The 19,703-nt window shown below is 42.1% G+C and overlaps 1 long non-coding RNA gene across 1 annotated transcript; it reads left to right on the top strand.

Moving 5' to 3' along the window:
* Positions 1–12,377: 12,377 nt before the first annotated feature.
* On the top strand, positions 12,378–16,067 carry LOC136562230 (uncharacterized). The gene is made up of 4 exons (XR_010784484.1): positions 12,378–13,711; positions 14,544–14,648; positions 14,764–14,908; positions 15,954–16,067. It is a non-coding gene; the product is annotated as an uncharacterized lncRNA (long non-coding RNA).
* Positions 16,068–19,703: the final 3,636 nt, after the last annotated feature.

Below are 19,703 nucleotides of genomic sequence, written 5' to 3'. Positions count from 1 at the left end.
ACAGGCGCTGAACTTTACAAGATGAAAACGTGGTGAAGTTGGAACTGGCACAAGTGACAGGAAGGAGCGAGGCTGCACGGTTTGGTCCGCAGCTCCACAGATGGAGCTCGCGTGTGGATTTTAATGGGTTGTGACAGGTTTAACCAACTGCCAGGGAACACACTTGGAATCACCTTCCTGTCACAACTCTAGCACTCCGCAGCCTCGGAATTATTTAAAAGTACAAACGCAAATTCCTTGGGTTTCATTATTATTCTCTGCTTGTAAAAAATACAGCTCGACCAGTTTTATAGAGATTAATGCCTGAATCAAGGAGTTGTATGTGTAATTTATCGAGTAGAAGAAATGCATCTGAATGGAGATCTGAAAGCACTTGTGACACCTATTACCTTTTGCTGGAACATGTTTCTCCGGAGTAATTCCTATGAAATTCATGTCTTTAGCAAAGACTTTTTTTTTTTTCCTCTGAGACAGAGATGATCAGAGGAGGGGTGCATTGGAAGTCCTTCTTTCTGGAGGAAAAGTTTTGTGGAGTTTGAGACAGTGTGAGTGGAAGTGAACATCTGTTCCAGAAACCCAAACAGTTTTGCTGCTAGGTTGAGCAAAAAGTTGGTTTCATACATGTAAAAATACCACATTCAGGAGTAAAGACTGCTTATGCTACCACTGTGCTTTGTGAAAAAATGGAATTTATGTCCCCATGCAGCACTGCCCCTCAGGGCCAGGTTCATGGGGTAACCAGCCACAGTGCCCCCATGTCTGCTCAGAACAGGGCAGCTTGTGGTGCAGTCTCTGTAGCAAAGAGAGAAATAAGGTACACCCAGTGCAGGAGGATGTGGTTTAATGCTGAATTGAGACAGAACATTTTGATGCAACTATACTGTACTATACCATTTGTTCGGAGCAGATCTACAGGAAATGTTAATACATTTCCAAATAAAAAGGTTGAGTTTGGGACTTACCTATTAGATGAAAAAGGAATTCTGTGGAAAACATCTTTAAAAGAAATATTATGTTGTGCTTAAGCTCAGACTCCTTCTTGAGAGAGAATTGCTTAAGCAGACCTACCGGGCGGTTCTTTAGTAGTAGATTCTGAGAAGAAACCCTGCAGCGTGAGAAGAAACAGGGGAGATTTTCAGGTAAATAAGGAAAGGGCAATACTTAAGCACAAGTTCTCAGACTTAACTCTGGGATCAAGGACATCGATCAGAAAATGTACAGTGAAAGGGAGATCTGGACTATTCTGGTTGCCAACCACCAGCAGGCTCTGATGGGGATTCTAGAGGCTCCCTGTTATTCTCTGTACCCTCAGCGCCGCTGGGCCCCTCTCCTACCGCTTCTCCTCGACGCTCTCTCACCCCGTCACGCGTTGTTCTGGTCGAGATCTTTCCCGCTGTGTAGCAGTAGCTTTCCCGGGGTCGGAAGGGCCGGTGTGGCCGGTCCCCGGCCGGACAGAAGTGCTGCCACAGCCGACAGGGAACTCGCAGACCTCGGGCGTTCCCGCCCTCAGCACGGCCCTCACCGCCTGCCCGCCGGGCGGGGAGAACCCCTTGGCAGAGACGAGAGCTGTGATTGGCTGCCCCGGCCCCCTCGGAGCGGTCCGGCCAATGGGGAAGGCGCTTATAATGTGCGAGACTGCCCTCGTCCAGGTGTTCGCGCGCGCCGTGCGGGCGGCGGTGACGTCCCTGGGGCTCTGTGCGAGACAATCCGCTGCTGTGCGTGGTTTGTGTCCATGGCGTGGGCGGGCAGAACACGGCTCACCCCATTCCTGCCTTCTCTGGCCAGCGGAGAGCGGCGCAGCGTCGTGTGCACGGCCAGGCCCGATGGCAGAGGCGGCTGTGAGCGGGCCATGGCTGGTACAGCTGGTGGCCGGGAGAGGGGCGGGCCTTCTTTTTCAGGTGTTCTGTTGGATTCAGGCCTTGTCCTGATAGCAGCTGCAGTGCCTTTGAAGTAAAACCAGCGGCCGTACCAAGTTCCCCATGGTCCGTGGCCTCTCCCGTTGTTCTGCCGGTGTGTGCTGGGGTTAGTACCGGGCTGGGAACGTGGCACAGCGGCGTTCGGGGCGGGGGCTTAGGGGAGGAGGTTTGCTTGGGTGAGAACTTGCTTCTTCTTTGGTTGGGTGAGCCCTGTGAGCTGCCTTCTTCATTTGGGAAAGAGTAATGTTATAAAGGTTACTTTTAATAGAAAAGCTTTTATATACAAGAGAAAAGTTAATGGTATTCAGTAGATGGGGTTCATATATTGCTCTCTCTTAAATCATAGCTATGAACAAAAGTGCACTTCTGACTTTCTAATAGCTCACTAGAAGTAAAAAAAAAAGTAATGTCTTGCACGCAGTTAGTGTGAAAGTCACTATTGCTGCATGTGTAAGAGCAGGGTGTGCAGTAAGTGTATTTGTCACCTAGACGTATTTCCAGCTGCCCAGTGGGACCAGCTTTGGCTTCAGTGCAGGACAGCAAATCTCAAATGCAGCTGTGGGAACCAACAGTAATAACCTCCCTGTAAGTAGCAGGGGTAGGGGGTCTGTCTGCTTTGCAGGGAACTTCAGTCGTTACATGAGATCCCTAGAACAAAAACAATTTATGGAAAATCACTAGACAAAATACTGTGCCCATTGATCAACTCCTTCTTATAATGATACATATTTACCTGCCTATAAGTTCATGGATAATTTTTGCATGTTATTTTTTCTGATTAACTGGAAAAGTGAATTCTGTAAGTACACAGTAAATCTTGAATTCACCTGTGTTGAACATCTTATACTTGACTTGTTCTTACCAAAGGAGGTGAATTTTGAAACCGAGATTACAAAAAAAAGTAATAAAAATAGATCCTACCTTCTTATTTTATTTTCTTACTTGAGTATATTGTTGATGTGTTCTTAACACAGACTAAGGTGAGAATTTTTCCCTCTGTTATGGCACTATTTTTCTATCCACTCAAGAAATACAGCCTGTTTTTTGGCAGAGGTTTTTAATATTTATTGCTTTCTTATTACATCAGTTAGAGTTTTGTTCAGCTACAAGTGCATAGCAGCAGAATAATTTTACATGAATCCACCCTGGTTTGCCCTTCCCAAAATAGCTTATTGTTTTAATTTACAGGAATAAGGAGCTCTTAAGTGCTTTGTGAAATGGAAATAGTTTTATGGACTTTGTTAACAGGAACTTTAAACAGAATAAAACAAAGTCCTTCTACAAATGCCAAACTGATGGCCTGGCCAAAATAAAGAAATAATTGAGCTCTAGCAACATTTTTTATAACTGGTGCAAAAACTGTTATTCCAATTAAAAGTTTGCTGTAAACCAAATAATAGTGGAAGACTGCAACATGCAAAATTGGGCCATCTGAAGGAAGAATTTTATGAGTGGGAAATATGAGGAATTTTATCTGAGAGAAATTAGTTTACTATTTGGAAGAACATGATAAGATTTAAACATGCAGTTTATTTATATTTATTTACAGTGGTAGATATTTCATCAGCACTTTGCATGAGTTTGCTCAGTAATTTTTTCTCTTTTCATACACTTCTGTTTTAGATCCAGTGAGTGAGATGCAAGAAGTGTAAGCTACCTGAGTTCTGTGGACTTCAGGGAAGTGACATTATTTTATATCATCTCAGGAAGCTCTGTTTGAGAACAGGGAAAGGAAAAGGCCACATAGCTGCTCTTCCTGTTTCAGTTCCTACAAAGCATCTGTAAGATGAAAAGATGTAGTTTCATTTTATTTTGTGTATGTAAACAGTTCCTTTTCCAATAAAACAGAAGAAACAAGGAAAAAGGAAACAGAAAATAGCAGATATCTCTGCCTGTGTTCTTGCAATACTTGTAGCCACAATCCTATACTTTGACAGAATCTATCAGTCTGTACTGAGGCTTTCCTTAGTGGTTTCATGGCTTGAGGGGGGGCTCTGGAAAGAAAAGGGAATAAAAGGGGATGGAATTATAAAGCCTATGGCCTGCAGCTTTCTCAAAGATAAGCTTGCCTAACACTCTGTTTTGTTGGTATCAGGTTAATAATAATTCAGAAGAGCAGAAGATAGGAAGAGAAGGAGGCAATGAACAGGTAGGTTCTTGCCAGAAGTGAGCCACACTCTCCCCTGAATGCTTGCACGGAGTTGTTTTTACCAGGGGTCCTGCTGTCTCAATAAAAGAGTGAGTATCAGATATTTAGCCTCATCTTCAGGATCCCTTTAGCTCATTTGAATTTGGACACATCACTGTATTACATCAAGTAATTGCTTGAATGTCTATCAACATTAATAAGTCTCCAGTTGTTAAAGACCTGGTAAAATAATAAAAATGCTCTAGTGGCTTACATTTGGCAGTACTTTTACAGAAGGTGGAGGTAAGGCTTAAATATTTAAAAAGTCAGGAAGCCATTTTTACCTGTGAGTCAGCAACTTTGGCATTTCAGAAACTCAGTAAGAAGCTTTGGAGGGCTGAGAATGCACTGTAAGCTCTAGTGAAAGCAGTGTGCTCTGTCACTGAGCTCCCTGGACTGGCTGTGACAGGAATCCAAAATGCCAGAGTATTGCCCATTGTGCTGTTGTAAGTAATGATTGCACACAAAATAGGAGAATGTATTGGCATGGCAGTGATAATAGTATAATTAGGAAAGTAAACTCTGAAATAAAAAAATCTGACATTTAAGAAGTATTTTGATACTTTCAGAAGATAAAAGAGATTGTGTTCTCTGTTTTTTTCTCTGATTGTGTTCACAATAGTTTGTGCTATTGTGTGTGCTGTGGAAAAGTGAGTTTAATAGAAATGTAAGTACAATCTTGCATTGAGCAGTGATTGAAAGGTGTATTTTTTTTTTAGCTGTTCATTTCTGCAGTAGGAAACTGAAGTGACCAGTATGGCAATGTAAGGGGCAGGGAAATTGAGAGTCCCAACTGGGCTCCCTTCCACTGGTCTGAGGAAATTGGTATTCACTGGGTAATATTGTATCTTTGTGGAAAATGCTGAAACCTGAGAAACAAAAGGAAGTGCATTTGTTGTTCAGTGCTTAGTCCTTTTCTGTCACAAAGCATGAAATGATAGTTTAGATCTTAGACATGAACAATGACATTGTATGCAAACTGAATCAATTTTAATGGATTTTTTGAGAGAACACAATGACACTATCCACAGAATCATCAAAGTCACTGTGTGTGTAAATAATGCATGTGAATTTCTAAGTGGCAACATTGATTGGGGTCTGTGGGGTGCCTTACATGCTCATAAGGTTCTGTGGCTTCTGGGCATTACCCCTTCCATACTGGAAAGCCCAGAGGCAGAAGTCAAGCACTCCTTTGTGAGTAGCAAACTGAAATTTTGTTAGCTGAAATTCAGTTTCTGCTTCAGCTGTCAGACATTGCACTGATCTCAGCAGATCACAGGAGACACCTGCAATTGCTATGCTCATATAGCATTCCTTCTTACAGGCAACCTCTGAGACAGCTGTGATCAAAAAAAATCTTGTATGAGGCTGTAAAAGACTATTTCTCTAGTTTCTTTCAGCCAGGAAGCAGGAGAAGAGGACTTCAAGGTGCTAGTGCTGTTTCTTGCAACAACGATGAGGTGGTTATCATCAAATCTGACAGTAATCAACTTCACTAAATACACCAAGCAGGCCTGCTCCACGGTGTGCCTGACCTCTGCAGCTGGGGCATAAGATTCTTGGTTCATTTCCAGATCCAGACCTGCACTGTGAGACCTCTGAAGTGGTGACCCACAACTAAATATTCAGGATTTTTGCTGTTGATTTCCTTTTTTATCTTCCTTTTACCTTTCTATCTTCTAATTTCCATAAGGTTGCTGTTCATCCTGCCTTACAGAAGAGCAATTCATTGGGAGCCAAGCTGTAGGTAAGTGGTCTGTAACACACTGTGAAAAAACTTACAAGTGAAGGAGTTATGTTTGGTGGCCAGTGGTTCTGAGATATCTAATCATAAATCAGCAACTGCACCAGTAAAGAACCTTCTAACTGTTGATGTAAAATCTTAAGAATATTGGGAATTGCAAATTTCCTGCCATAAGAAAATCACAGAACTTGAAAGTATGACATGAAGTTGTGTCTGTTATGTGGTGATGAATATGGTCAGAAGAAGACAAGAACTTACTTTAAATGCAACATCAAGTTGAATAAGGCTTACCGAAGAAAAGGAGAATATTCAAGTTAAGGTACAGCAAATATGGGAAGGTAAAACATAAAATAATTATTACTTCTATTTTCACTCTGTAACCAGACTTCTGTCAGGTTTTGCCAGCTATGAAGCAGAAATGATGAAGTTAGAAGCCACAATTAATCTGTGGATTAAATCCAGTGAAAGTGACTATGTATGGAGCATAGTCACTTCCACTGGATTTAATCCACAGAATCATTACTTTGAGCTCAGTTTAACTCGTTTCAGTGTTGGTTTTGGTCTTTTATTATTTGCCCATTTATTATTTCTGTTTCTTAACTCCTATGTGCTTTTTGCAATGTGTGAATATTATGTGTTGTCACTTCTGCTAAGCTTCTTTTCATTCAAAAGCACAGAAAACACCAGCATGTCATCAGGAAGTGCTCAGATGAGTGAATTGATCCAGTAGCTTAGCTTATTCAGTAGAAGTTGCATAACGTTCATTCATGTTCGTGCTTGCAAGTCAGCAGTGACTCACAGGTGAAAACACCACTGCAAAATATTGCAAAAAATGCTGGATATTTTTGCAATATGCTTTCTGAAGCAGATATTATAATGTCAGGTGAATAATATGTTAAGCCTACTGGAGTAGTCAATGCTCAAAAATCAGCATTTTATATTTGCAGAATCATTACAAAAAGATAGGATGTTTGGGTACAGTTGATGAATAATGCTTGCTATTGGGTAGTTGGTATGTTTGTGTGAGACTGCAAACTGAATTTGGAATTGGGAGTTCTGTCAGTTTTTCTTCTGCCCCTCAGCTAAGCCACTGCAAAGAACAAAAGAAAGTCTTTCAGACAGCATTATGAGGTGGTGAAATTCTGTGTATTTCTGGGTGGCTGTGCATTCCAGTGGAGCCTCTGTGAGTAAGAAAATGGCTGCTTTCCATGGCAAAACATTATTTATAATCTGAATCTGGACATAAAGGTGAGAGTGTAATGGAGATTCAAGAGCAGTGATTACGTGATGAGGCTGATGAGAGCTTAGCAAAGTAGCTACAAATTATACATAAAAGCACCTCTGCTTAGCCATTTTCTTTTAAGGAGACCCTACAGATGCCTAAAATCCAGATACTTTGGTGGAGATAGAATGATTTACCCCATAATAATTCATAGATGCCCAAACTTAATGTGGGAAGGTAATCTAAACTGGAAAAAGACACTCTTAAGTCCAACCAAGCAATTTTCTTCTTGTAGAATGAGAACTGGGATACCTTTGGGTTTTGAGAATCTGATCCTTGCATTTTCAGAAATGCCCAGGCACAGGTTCTTCTGACACCCTAAAAGCAAATACTTTTTACCAGCATAGTTTATGCCAATAAATGGACTAAGTGGTAGACACTCAGTTTAGATATGAAGTCTGTCATATGCAGACAGACTTCAGAGAGTTCTCTTGGAGTTTTTTTCAGGAACGCTAGGTGACAGTGACATCATTTAACATGACTGTTCTCCTCTCCTGAGTCAGTTCCTGATGTAGAAGATAGATCATATCTCTATAGCAGAGGACAGTTGCAAAAAAAGTCATCAAAGTACATAAAAGGCTCAGTTTGCAAAGTGAAGTACAGAAATGATCACACACATGACTAAGTGCTGTGCAGAAACTTAGTTATTTCCAGGAAAGCCAGGCAAACAGGGAAAGCTGTGCATGTCATTTGGCACAGAAGCAGGAGCTGTACCAGCTGATGCTCTGGTAGCTGGCCCACAAGTGTCCCCATTGTCCAGTATGTCCGTGCAAAGCCATATCAATGCTCTCCATTTCTGAGAGCACTGGGCTCAAAGACATTTTGAAAATTGGGCTCCTTTAGTGTAGTTTTGGAGACCTTTTGACATCAATTTTGTAAATTCTGGCTGTGGTTTCTTCTTTTTGAGCTAAGAGTAGTTTAGTTTACTACCTGAAAATTTGTTCTGAAGCAGGCTATGTGCTCCATTGACCTATGTAATTCCCTTTGAGCTCTAGAAATATGTCTTTCCCAGAAAGCATTACCTGAGTTCAGTGTGCAGTGCCCTTCACTCAGCACTGGTGAGGCTGCACTGCTGCACCTCCAATATTGTATCCAGTTTTTGGGCCCCTTTCTACAGGAAGAACCTTGAGGTGCTGGAGTGAGTCCAGAGAATGGAAACAGAGCTGGGGAAGGGTCTGGAGCACAAGTCTGATGAGGAGTAGCTGAGGGAGCTGGGGGTGTTTAGTTTTCCATGTGGGGAGAAAGAGGCTTGGGGTGACCTTACTGCCCTCTACAACTCCCTGAAAGGAGGGTGTAGGCAGGTGTCAGCCTCCCAAATAACAAGTGAAAGGACAAGAGAAAATGGCCTCAAGTTGCAGTAGAGGAGGTTCAGACTGGATATTAGGAAAAATTTCCTCACTGAAAGGGTTATTAGACATTGGAACAGGCTGCGCAGGGAGTTAAGTCACCAACTCTAGAGGAATTTAAAAGATGTGTTGATGTGACGCTTCGGGAAATGATTAAATGGTGGGCTTGACAGTGCTGGGTTAAAGACTGGACTGGATGATCTTAAAGGTCTTTTCCAGCCTAGATGATTCTATGACTTGCACACTGACCCACATGCTGTAGACATCTGAAATCATCTAATGTCCTTCATGAAAGGCTTACCATATTAGTAATTATCTCACTAGCTCAGACTTAAATAGGCTTTTTCAGGATCAGGAGTTATTTTTCATGGTAATGGTTTTCCCTACAAGTTACCCTAAATCTCCAGCATTTGTCATTCAAGCTGATCATCCCCCATTTGAGGAGGAGAACGGGCCATCTTTCTGCAATGTCATATTTACCAAATAGCTTCTTGGTGCAGATGGCCATGTACAGTAAAGGTGAGCTCTAAAACTTCTTCCTCTTATTGCTTAAATGACTGGTGAGATTGTTACTGTAGTTTTTGTAAATCTTCCGAGTCCTTAGAATACAATCCTGGATTTTATATGACTGAAATCAAAGGTACCTGGATTGAAACACTTTAGACTTAGCATCAACTATTAAAGCAAATATATTTGAATTAAAGGAAAGAAAATCTGGACCTCATTAGATTACTGAGGAACCAGTGCAGTCACCACATAATTTTTGTTAAAGGAAAAACATAAAAATCCAGAGCCAAATTTCTGGAGTCTCCTTTGCGTGATCCTACTTTGACTTAGTTAGTTGGTTATTGTAGGTTTTTTGTTATGGAAGCCAGGCTCACTCAATTCCATGTCTGTTTTCTACTTAATACATTTTCATCTTGTTGTGTGAGTTAAAGTGATAAAAACAAGTAATGTTGTAGATGTCCTTTGAAAAGAAGTAAGTGGCTAGAGGATAGGTCCCTGTCTGTGATGGGAAGCTGCAGCCTTTGGGGTATAGGTTATTCCATGCTGATTAGCCTAGGAAATAGTTTTTCTTAAATTTGTCTGCCTACAGAACTATTTGCTTATTGTTGAACTGCCTGTGGTTTTATCACAAACATGGTTTGCTGTTTAGCACAGTTCACACATTGTCCTGGGGAATTCTAGCTATGCAGGTGGTTTGCAGACAGGTACTGAAAATTTGCCATTTGTCTTATCGGTTAGTTTTCCAATTCATGCAGTAGTTCCATTTTCTGAATATAACTGCCATAGGAGAGCACTGGCAACATGGATTTCCAATGCATCTTTTTATATTGCTTCACAGTAATTATGTAATTAAAATTTACTTCAAGTAAACATTGAAAAAATAAGTGTGGACTTACTTAGCTCTTCAGAGGACTTAACATTCACCAGAATCAAATGCATTCACTCAGATTCAAAGAAAACAATTATAGAAGGGCTCAAATAGCACTAACAGGAATGTGTTAAGAATACAGACTGATAGTTTTCCAAGTGCATTGGTTGAATTACTCTTAGCCCAGATTATTTACTTGGGGAATGAAACTGACTTGTGCATTCAGCTGTTTTCAAAATAAAAATGTAGTGGAAAATGTGGTCTGGCTAGGTCTGCTAGGCAACGGGCTTGTGTTCTGTGCAATTAAGTGGTTCAATACAGTGGGAATATTCATTGCCTACCTAAGAAGATTAATTTCCTTTTTGGTGGTTTGTGTATTTAAAAAAAGAAAAAAAGCCTTGTTCAGTAAGAGGATGATCTCAGTGACATTCAGCAGTGTACATAACATGTTGGAGTCACTGGGATTTAGGAAAACCCTTACCTGTGTACTTTAAGTGGACAATGAATTTAGGATTCACTGCTGGGGCTGGAAGGAATTAAAGGTTTAGTGGTCTCCTGTGAGCACTCAGAGGATTTCACAAAAGATTTCAAAATTTCCTAAATGTGTTCTGTGAGTGTGTCCTAGGTTACAATATAAAAATGTATTCTGTTCCCATCCTCAAGAGCTACTGAAACCGGGAGGGGCATCGTTTTTTCCTTATCTCCTGTTAATGGGGCCATCCATGTCTTGCCACATGATTCAGAGATGACTCCCTCCAGGAGCCATTTCTGTTCAACGGGTAATCAAGGAACCACCGCATGACTCAGAACAATTTGAGCCCATTGCAAGATGCTCTGCCCGGGGGCAGAAGGAGCTAAGCATCCCCAGCTGGATAGAATCTGGGTTTTGGGACACCACAAGCAGTCTTTCCACTTGATTCCCACAGGAATGGCCACCCTTACCCACTGGTCTTCCAGAGGACAAGAGCTACCAGATGGTTTCTACAGGATCACCACTTCAACAAGACCATTTCATCCGGACTGCTGCCACCACCCTAACTAGGGTGTCAGGTTGTATTCTGACTCTGTCAGTGGTTTTTCTTTTGTATTTTTGCATGTATTTGTTTTTTTTTTTTTCCTTTTCCTAATAAATTGTATTTCTGACTTAGATTCTCTCACTGGTTTTGCATTCAAACCAGAACAGAGTGGTAATAAGAGATGGGGGAGAAGGATACAAATACTTTATACAATTAATTCAGTGTTACACAGTCAGACCCATGCATCTGAACATCTGATTCAATTACAGACTTGAAACTGTGAACGTGAAACCTATTTAGCTTGTCTTGTATCCCTCCTTAGGTACTTGCTACTTACTGCTACCTGCTCCGGGGACAGGAGGAAAAAGGACAGATCATACATACATCCATTAAATGGATGTATGACCTGCAATACTCAAACAATAATCTCCCAAATCCTTCACTTTGAGTGGCATTTTCTGCTCCTTAGCTCTTAGCTCTGCTCTGTTACAGGTACTCTCAGATCTTCATTGACTTTTTTACTCCTTCCCTTGCTGAAGTGCACTCCTGCTGGCTTGTCTGCACTCATCCGACTGCCAGTCATACCTGCTCCTGGTGAAGCAGGAGCTCCTTGTCACAGGTGACAAGAGAACAACTCTTCATGACCAAGTGGCCTGAAATGCATTGCACAAAGCTGCTGTACTGACTGGCAGCCCCTCTCATAATGTTTTATCCTCCTCTCTCTTCTCACTGCATGTGCCATTTGTCAGAACCTGCTAAGAATTGCCTGCTCTCACTTGCAGTACAAGGAACAAAATGCATCACAACCCATAGGTACAAAGTTGATCAGAAATCTCAATTCTTGTTTTTGTTTCTCTTTCATCTATGAATCCTACAAAGAACGTGTGAAAATAAGAATCATTCCCTGTAACCCTCTATTGCGGGTTTTCAGGGTCCGGCTAGCTGAGGGAGACCCCGAAACTGGGTGGGTGCGGGCAGACCTCTCCCGGGCGTGTTTCGCCACGGAGCGCTCCAGCCGCGATCACACGCACGCGCAGCCCCAGATGGTTCAAGACGGCACAGCCAGACAGAGAGGGCTCAGAGACTCCAGTGTGTTCCAACAGGCTTTAATGTCGGGTAGTCTGAGGGCACAGGTGGGGAGGGAAAACGGGGTGCAGCTCTGTTGAAGGGTACTGGAGGCAGGGTGTCGAGCCCCAAGCCTGGGCGGGAATGGGTTTTTTAAGGGGGAAGGAGGAGGTGGGCTCAGAGGTGCCCTTTGACCACTAAGAAGGGGGTACAGAGGTGGGCTTAGGTTGATGTGATTGGGCTACGCCAATAAGGAAATGGGGAGAGGGTGTTTAGGGAGAGATCCAATTGAAAGGTGGGGAACAGGGAACTTTCTGGAACAAAAGGTGTGGTTTACATATGATTGATTGCTTTGTCCCAGGGTGTCCCAAATGCAAAATCTTTGTCCCTTCCCCCCACACTCTATTAGTCTAGAATATAAACTATTTCTGAAAATAATTGACAGCTTGAGGGTTTAATCTCAGTGGAAATCCCAAGATATTATGTCAAAAGGGAAGGTAAATAATTACTGTGGTTTTTAAATTTTTACCCTATATACAAAAAAGAAAGAAAGGCCAAATTATGTAGCCCTTGTGCTCCCAGCCTTCCTAAAGGGCAATGAATGGAGGACCACAGACTCAAAGGCTCTGCATTCACATATGTCTTACTACAGAACCAAGGACTCAAAAGGCTGTCAATTTCTGGCAAACATATTCAAAACCAGCACAAGACTAGCTAGTAATGCACATAATACAGAAATGCAGCAAGATAGCAAGTTTTGCCCTACACCACTCACTTCTTTATTCATTTCAACATTTTAATGTTGGTTTCCTAAAATACTTCTGGGGATTGTCATGGCAACCAGCAAAACAAATGATTCATCTTCTGCTCCCCTGAGAAATTATCCTTTTCCCCTCACTGATGGCTACCAGCTAAATTAAGTAACGGGCAGAAGGCTGATAAAAATCAAAGACATTTGTTCCACCTTTCCAAGCCCTTTACTCACCTTCTCCTCTCGCTGCAGGTAAGCCAAGCACCAGATGCTCTCCCTTTTCTCTTAGCCAAGAGGCCTGCTCTGAAAGGAGCAAGCCTTCTTCCACTCCAGCACTTACACAACCAGCCTTCTTCACTTGCCTCCTTGGAAAACTAAACTTCCTGTGTTCCACACCCAGGTCTTTAGGAGACAAATGTTTTCCACTACCTTCTCTCCTATCTGTCTCTCAGCCTCACTTAGCACCTGCTGAATGGGGACACAGCTGAGTCTCCTGCTTTTTTTAATGGCAAGATCTGTAGCAGATGGGACTTTCCCCCAGACAACAACTACCACCAGCACTGCACTGCTCCGAACACCAGAAGTCCCAGGCTTCCTGGAAGACAAGAGCCCTTGAAGAACTTTTCTGAAGAGCCTGAAATCTGTTATCAGAGAATTAAACAGGTAGTCTTAGTTGATGGGTTACTTGTGGATAATCTATATAACAGATGCAACAGAATGCTGAAACTCCACTGTGCTAATTGTTCCTCTTCTGTCTCTGACCCACAGCCCTGGGGTTTCCACCTGGGTTTTCTTGCTGGAAAGATGCGCTTCTGCAAATACTTAATCAGATCTAAATTAAATTGCGTTATGGCAGAAGGGCAAGAGGGGTGTTAAAAAGAAATTGGAGAATTAAAGATGAGCCTATTCTAGCAGGAAATGAGAGAGATGAGATTCTTCTAGCAGTTTCCCCCCTGAACACAAAACTGTAGGACTTCCCTATTCTTAATACTGCATAAACCATTCACACAAGGAAATATTCCCACAAGGTAAGTGCAGTTTTTGCTTAAGCAAAATTTACAGTCAAGCTTTCACAGCCTTCTCTCTCTTGCTCTCTTGGTTATCAGAGGATCTTTATTTACTACATGGAACATACTAATTAAGAGTGTGATGTTTTATTGCTCAAATCCTCTCCAAGACATCCTCCATAGGCTTTGTCTGTAATTGTGCCATTTACTTCCTACAATGTATTACATCCCTAGAAATGTGCAGGAACAGTGTGTGTGCAGAATACAATGGACACTTTGTACAGCACAGCTAATTCTTTGGGTTACAAGCAATGACCTCCAGGGTTGGGAAGGGCCCCCTTGGAACCCTGTAACCTTGCCCCACGGTCCACTCAGATTAAGAATGCTTTTTGTGTTTTTAATTATGTCATTCACTACTTACATAAAGTCCTTCTAGTAATCTTGACAAAAGATGGTGCATGGTCCATAACATATATAATGTATCTCCTGAAGACAGCTTTGAGAAATTCAGAGAGGGTTTCCAAACCTAGGATAGATAGTGTTTGGACTAAGTATCTCAAAGTGACTCTTTGCTGCTGATATTGTCCTTTATATACTAAGCCTTCTCCTCCCCCTCCTTCTTTGTTTCCTCCCTATTTGAATTTATTTGCCTTAGTTTTTCTTATTAAACATTTCTTTTCTCTGGATGCTCTTTATTTGAGCTGCACCCATGCAGTGAGTGCAGCATCACCAGCTCTACTCCCTGCCTGTGTGAGGACTCTAAGGTCCTGTTTCAGAAAAATACTGTTGATTTTGGTGGACCTTAAGGACAGAATTAGGCAGCCCTTACTGAATACAGCTCTTTCCAAAACAGGGATGCTGGCTGGAGCACAGCTTCAAGGAAAAAAGCCAGACCTGAGAGGTAAAAAGGCCTCACCGGTGGCCGGCAGAAGACTGGAAAAGCAGAACCCCAATTGAGGTGAGCACCTGGTGGACTCCTTCCTGCCCAAATGAAACCACAACTCACCTGCCCTTTCACTAAGGGTCAGCTGCTGTTAGCTGCCTCATTGTGTTTATTGCTTCCTCATTTGCAGGTTTCTCACCTGGGCAATCCCCTAGCCCAGAGAAAATTTGTTGTTTAGAGATGAGCTGTAGAGTCAACACTGTCTTTGTGCAGCTACTTTGAAATACACAGGCATCTTCCTCACTTCTGTGGGTTTTGTGAGCTCCAGCTAGAAGGTGAGTGCTCTGACTCTCAGCACTGTAATGCTTTTCACTTTTCACTTTTCACCCAAACAATGGCATCAAGTGTATTATTTAATATTTTCACTATATAATCAGTAAAGCATTTCCATATGTTGTTAAGTATCGTCATATTCTAATCTGAACTGCCTGTATGGGATTATTTCTGAAAGGTATTGCAAGTTACAACATTGAAACACAAAGAATGAAAATAAAATTTACCTTACTTATTAAATGAATGTTTATAATTTACAAACAAGTGCTGTCATGGCATTATACTAGTTACTGCAAGAAGTAATTAAGCCTGCATCCTTACTTTGTCTGCACAAGATTTCTGTTGCAAGGCCTCAGCCTTCATAGTACACCTGAAAAATGAGACAGTTATGGGAGAAGGACACAAACACGTCCAAAGTCACTGAATGAGATTATATCATGATGTTATTTCTCTTATTCTGAGATACAGCATGGCAGTTCTGCACTATGGAATAAATACACTGTTATCAGAAAGGGCCAGTTGGTTCCCCAAAAAGCATCCTACTCAGTGAAGGCATTTATTATGAATTTTTTAATATCTAGGTTTCTTGGAAAATGCATGACATCATGTCCCTCACCCACTGTGCTTTGTTCAGCACTTATGCTATGCAAAATCATGAAAAACTGTTAAACAGTCAGCCTTACCCCATGGTGTTTTGCTGTCACCACTGTGGAACAAGCAGTCCCTTGTTCTGGGCTGTTGTTGACCACAATCATGGCTCAGATGAGCCCTGGCGTGCTCAGCTGGACAGAGCAGCACTGGCAGCTGTGGCACAAACACACACAATTAGGCAGCACCTGCCATGCACAGCACTCACAAGCCTCATTCAGAACTCGAACCTGCCCCCTGATAGTTAAGGAGGCTGCTAAAAGCAGAGTAACTATGCTGGAGAGAGCACTACAAATTAGACAAGCAACTGTTGCATTGCCTGGATATTATTAGTGAAGCACAGGATACCCCAGAAATTAAATGTCATGTTACTAAGGGGAAATCTCCTATTCCTCCCAGGTACAGGCAGGACTCACTGCAGAGATGCTGTGGCTTCTGCTGCAGGTGTTCAGCAGCAGGAAGACAAGAGGGGGTTTGAGAAGTGCTACTCACAGATTGTACCAAACAAGCTAAGGTGGTTACTTTTATACTGTTATCTTTTATAGCATGTGCTATTGAGAGTGTGATACCTGAAGCTGAGGGCTTGTTTAAGGAGGAGCTAAAAACTTTGGCCAAAGTCCCAGCATTTTGATAAAACAGGAGTCCTCAGCTGGCAGTGCTGTGACAGGAAGGGCAGCAAGTGGCCCTGTTGCAGAGGCCCAGGATGGCTGCTGGAGGCATATGAGGGGTATTGCTGGAAAGGGAAAACTGCCTAAAAATCCCCATCAGTACCTGGAGGAAGGCCAGTGTCTACTGAAATTGGTGAATAAAGTAGGCAGTCACAATTGCAGTCGAGCCTGGATGAAGACTGTACTTGCCAAGGCCTTAAATTCAGAAATCTTCTTTGGCCACCCCTGCCCCAAAGCCCATCAAAGGGCGTGTGGAATGTGTTTTCCCTGTGTTTACTACTCCATGCAGTTTAGTCTAATGCTGGCATTGAAGAACTGTAGCAGGCATTCCAGGTGGTTTGAAGTAAGTGGTATCCATGCCTTGGGAAAGGAGTGCATTTCAATCTCAGTCAGGTTTCTTTGTTTCTCATGGATCAACACTAATGGTGCTACAGTTCATCCTCATGCAAGTGTGGGTTCTCCAAGACTACTAATCTATACATCCCCACCACTTCTGACTCGGTGCAGTGAAACTCTACACCAAACCCATTGTCTAATTGTTTATCTACTCCTGGTTTCTAAAGCTGAGACACTGAATAGAGGCAATTCTTCTAGCTCTGGCTTCATGCGTCATAGCAAACATGTAACTCCTGCCATTTACTTCAGTTTTACTCTTGGCTGAAATTTGAATGTACAGCACAGGGTTATTTCACATTTCTTTTTCTCCCACAGGCCGGTGTCATTATGGAGGATCATCCTCACCAATTGGATAATTTTTGTGTGCTGAGTGGTGGAAGTGTCCAAGTTGGTTGCATGCACGATGCTCACATTTCATCTGTGAATGAGCTGTGGGCAGTGAGAATTGTTCCCTCCTAGTAAAGGCTGAACTGGTGCTGTTTTGGGGAGTAGAGGGGCACTATGTTCTGTGTGTCTTCCATTCCAGACACTATAATACAATGGTGGGTTTAGTGAATCTGACCCTTGAAAGCCTGGGGGCGATTGCATGTCCAGAGACTTTTGTTTGGCCAGAAGGTGCTTGGGATTAAAACTGTTTGAGGATTTGGAATGTGATCCTTCTCTGCAATCTGAAATATAGAATCACAAATGAAAGAAGAGCTGCTCAACCCATGCCATGTTTTCTTTTTTACTGCCAAGAACTAGATGTGCTGCTGAATCTCAGGTTTACCATCTCACTCTATGGTTTGAAGGTAAGCAGCTCTTAACCTCTGAAGAGCTTGCATAATACTCAGGTAGAAAGGAATTTCTGGGAGTCTCCCTTGTTACATTTGCTGTTTATTTCTAGCTGGGAGTATCAAGCAGAAATGTTCTGAGGCCATGTTGCACATTTGCCCCATGTCCAGTACATATCACCACGTGTGGTTCACTGATCCTTCATCTCCATGTGGCACGTGTTCCTTTCCAGATGCCTCGCACTGAAGTGTTCTCTTTCCAAGGAGGATGATTCTCAAGATTATTCAGCATATCAAAGTGACAAGACAAGCTCATCTCAACCCTTGAAAAAGAACTAGGGCAAAGAGATTTTGTTGATTTCTGGCCCTCTCTATTCCCCTCAAGCCAAACCATTTATCCTCCAGCATAACATCTTAATGGTAAAGGATGCTAACTAGTATGATACTTGGTGGTTTTCTCTGAGAAAAGGTTTCAAAATTCCATGATCTTAGTCAGAATTTTCCAGATAGATTCTAGCTGCTGTCCATTTTGGGCCTGTAGGGGGATAGAATATAAGAAAATAAAGGTAGTATAGAAAGTAATCTTACCCCTAAGGAGTTGCAGCTGGGCCAATTATCAAAGATTAGGAACAGGCCTGACTTTAACAGGCCACAGCTGAACCGGTGAGAAGAAGAGTGCTATAAAAGAGCAGGGTGGCTGCTTGAGAAGGAAACTGGAGTCAGTTGGCTACATTGTGAAGGGGAAAGAGTCAGTGCTCTGAGGAGGTGCCCACGAGAAACACCAAGAAGGTTTGGAATTTTTGTGACAAGGAAATAACAGTATGGAAGCCCTGCAATAAGATACAACAGGGCCACATGTTTGTGTCTACCAGGCTCGTGAATCCAAACATTAGAATAAGCAGTTATTTCTGCTTGACTCTAAGATCATACCCATATTACTCTTAAATACACTTAGTAGAAAGTTTTTGAGAGACAGTGTATTTTTAGACAATGTATTTGCTAGTAGCCAGAGTTTCTGGAGTGGAGAGTAATGAGGTGGAAGTGGTTACCAGACTTTTGAACTGCAGACTATACAGATATAAGAAAGTTATTTCAATATCAGTTATTTCCTCAGGGGACTTCCAGTCTTTTTATTTCAGTAGTTAGGGATCAGTGCTGTGGGAGGCAGACACTAGCTGCCAGTACCACTTGTTTTTCTGTTCTTGTGGTTACTCTTTAGGGTTAGGCAATGTTTATTTCCCAGCGTAATTGCTCAACAGCCTTCCTTTCAGAACTGTCAACACATGCTAATAGGTGTTTGAGGAACTGCTGCTATAGTATGTACTGGTTACACTGTTCGTTTCTGAAGTTCAGTTACTTGTATGTTGTAGGTTAAAAAACCTCAAGAATGTCACTGTAAAATGTATACAAACTCAGCTCTGTAGTCTTGCTGTTTAAGCATGCACTGTGCTTACTACTTGGAACAGTCTGCTGCACTGTTGCATTAAAGCTAAAGATTTGTGAATTAATAACTTTCATCGTTTCAAACCCAGTGAGGCTTCTTCCAGCCTTGCTTTTCCTTAAAAACACAAGGCTGGGGGGATGACTGGATGGGGTAGTGTGTTATGTCCCTGCAGAGCAAAAGCATATCTTGTTCTAATACTTTCATGTAAAAGCTATCAGACTTGCTTGCATAAAGGCAGACTTGAAGCCAATCTCTGTCTTTCAAGGGCCACCAGACTCTGCACTCCACATAAACAGTGAAATGTTTGTGTCTATCACTGTCTCCTACTACACTAGTGGTTTTTCATTCACTTCATGATCAAATCCAAGTTTTCTCTCTCTGCATGAAGTGCTGCCTCAGTAAACAGCACTGGCAAACCCACACTGACTTAGATGAGGCAAAAAATTTCAAGTTTTGTGGTTTTTTTTCAAGGCCCTCATATGCTTGTTGCAGCCTGTATCAAAGACCTCTTCCTGTATCTTTGGCTCCTGGATTCCTCATCTATTTTTAAATCTTATGTTCTTTCTTGCATCTATTTTAACTCTGTTACTGTACTATTTAACCCCTGTGAGATATGGAGCTTGTGGGAAAGAAATGGCATATTACAAAAAAATTACATTGATTAATCTACGTACTCCTCCAAGGGTTTCATGGCACAGGACATGCAGAAACCCTGATTAGGTATTATGCATTTGTTAGTCAGGAGTTGTAATATGAGCTGATGAAGAAATACTTAGTAAGGGTGTCATACTGTGTCTGTCTGATCTCTCTGCCTGGATTAATGCCTAAGCAAAATATGTAGTTTAATGCCTATGATTCAGGGTTTACC

This window comes from Molothrus aeneus, chromosome 13 (assembly GCF_037042795.1).
Source record: "Molothrus aeneus isolate 106 chromosome 13, BPBGC_Maene_1.0, whole genome shotgun sequence".
NCBI lineage: Eukaryota > Metazoa > Chordata > Aves > Passeriformes > Icteridae > Molothrus > Molothrus aeneus.
The sequence above is the reverse complement of the archived record's forward strand: the minus strand, read 5'-3'. Positions and strand labels throughout refer to the sequence as shown.